This window comes from Saimiri boliviensis, chromosome X, assembly GCF_048565385.1.
Source record: "Saimiri boliviensis isolate mSaiBol1 chromosome X, mSaiBol1.pri, whole genome shotgun sequence".
Classification (NCBI taxonomy): domain Eukaryota; kingdom Metazoa; phylum Chordata; class Mammalia; order Primates; family Cebidae; genus Saimiri; species Saimiri boliviensis.
This window is the reverse complement of record NC_133470.1, coordinates 60711372-60713452: the sequence shown is the minus strand read 5'-3', so window position 1 is coordinate 60713452 and position 2081 is coordinate 60711372. Positions and strand designations below refer to the sequence as shown.

Genomic DNA, 2081 nt, shown 5'->3' with positions numbered 1-2081 from the left:
ATTCACTAAGTAATGGATTAATAATTTATTCAGTAATTTAGAGGCCATAAGAACCACCAAAAGGAATAATCTGATAGTCGCTCATTGTACAATGTTGCCCATTAGTAATACTAAGCCAATAATCTGACAGGTATCCCACTCTGTTGAATTACATGTTTCCAGGCGTGTGATTTTGGTCAACAGAAAATCAATACACAACGTCATGCTTTTAGCTTTTCCCTTTTTTTTTTTTTTTTTAAACAAGCAGCTCAATGATTTGAGAAGTTGGTTAGTACAAGACAGGGAACATAGGGAGAAAGTATAAAATGGCACTTAACACCAGTGCCGATGCTTACCTCATTATGGTTATTACTACGGATATTATTAATATTTGTGTCGGTTTTCTTTAAAACATAAAGCCATTACCTGAAACTTGAGGTATATGCACAGTACATACACAACCTTAAGCAAAATACTTTTCGTAAGTAACGTTACATTTTAAAATATTGGAAACTGAATCTCTGTGCTGATTTGCATTTTGACTTAGAGCAGAGCATGCCTGGATATGCCACTGGTGATCTCTAATAGAAGTTCGCTTCTACAACTGGTAGATTTCTGCTACAGTCATGCATTCTCTAACATCTTGTTTACTAGCAAAAGTCAGCAATCCAGCTTTGCCTAGGTCCTCACGTGCCAACATTTTACAGAGTTCTTCCCCAGTTACAGAAATCCTCTCTCTCTGTCTGTACTGTCCATGGCAACTATTGCAAACTCTGTGTTTGTATAGTAAGTGTTCCAGGAAGAACGAAGAGATTCTTGGCCACCGATATCCCACATTAGGAAACGTGTATTCTTAATCACGATCTCTTCTACATTACCTCCTATTATGGAGTTGTATGTGCAATTTCATTCATAGACAATTGGTACAGGGTGGTAGTTCTCCCTGCATCATCCAGACCAAGAATGGCAACTTTGTGCTCCTGGTGATGGAACAGTCTCCACACTCCGGTGAAGAGAATCCCCATTCTCGGGCAGCGGATCCCCCTCCAGACACCCGGGCCGCCTGGCCTCCTCTGGCTCAGGCTGAGGGGGAGGAGAGAGACGCGCTGGAGCCTCTGCCGCTGCTGCTGCTGCTGCTGCTGCTGCTGCTGCTGCTGCTGCTGCTGCTGCTCCCGCGCTGGCCTCGGGCCCGCTTCCAGGGAACCGGAGGGAGGCCAAAGCCCAGGCCGCCCTGCCGCGTGCGAGGCCCTGGCACTAGCCTGGCTGGCAGTGCGACGAGCGTCTCGGGCCACCGTCCTCCCCCAGCTCCTCTTGGGCGGCTGCGGTGGCGACTACCACGCGAGCAGGCCAGTTTTTACTTTTTAAATGTTTCTATTATAAGGACCTACAGAATTGCCTCGATTTTGCCTCTTGGCACACAAAGCCAAAGAGATTTACTCTGACATTTAGGAAAAGCCCGCCAAGACCTCGTCAAACCGTGAGAGTAGAGGTGCTCACCAAGTGGGTGGTGTTGAGCGAGGAGTATCATGCTTGAGGAAGAGGATAGACAGCTGTAAAACCATCATAAAGCAGCAGTGGAGATCAATGAAGGAGAGTGTTTCAAAAATGACAGGTGGGCCAGGGTGCCAAGTGCTAGACAGAGGATGAAGACTGCCCCCTGAGTTTGGGAGCTGGGAGGTCGTCATGTTAGTGGTCGTTAGGTTGGCGATCGAATGGTGGGAGTAGAAGTCAAACTGCAAGGGATTGACAAGTGAGGAGGCTATGAGCAGCTTGAGGAGCATATGTAGATTATCCTTTGCAAGAGTTTGATGGGCCCGCGCGGCTCACTCCTGTAATCCCAGCACTTTGCTGGGCCGAGGCAGATGGACGACCTGAGGTTAGCAGTTCAAGACCAGCCTGGCCAACATGGTGAACGCCTCTCGTCCCTACTAAAAATATAGAAATTAGCCAGGCATGGTGACGTGCACCTGTAATCCCAGCTAGACGGAAGGCTGAGGCAGGAGAGTCACTTGAATCCAGGAGGCGGACATTGGAGTGAGCCGAGATCCCACCACTGCACTCCAGCCTGAGCAACAGAGTGAGACTCTGTCTTAAAAAAAGAA

At 47.8% G+C, this 2081-nt stretch overlaps 1 pseudogene; it reads right to left on the bottom strand.

Annotated features, from left to right (window-relative positions):
• Positions 1-442: 442 nt before the first annotated feature.
• LOC101049570 (ADP-ribosylation factor-like protein 5A pseudogene) lies at positions 443-1004 on the bottom strand (annotated as a pseudogene).
• Positions 1005-2081: the final 1077 nt, after the last annotated feature.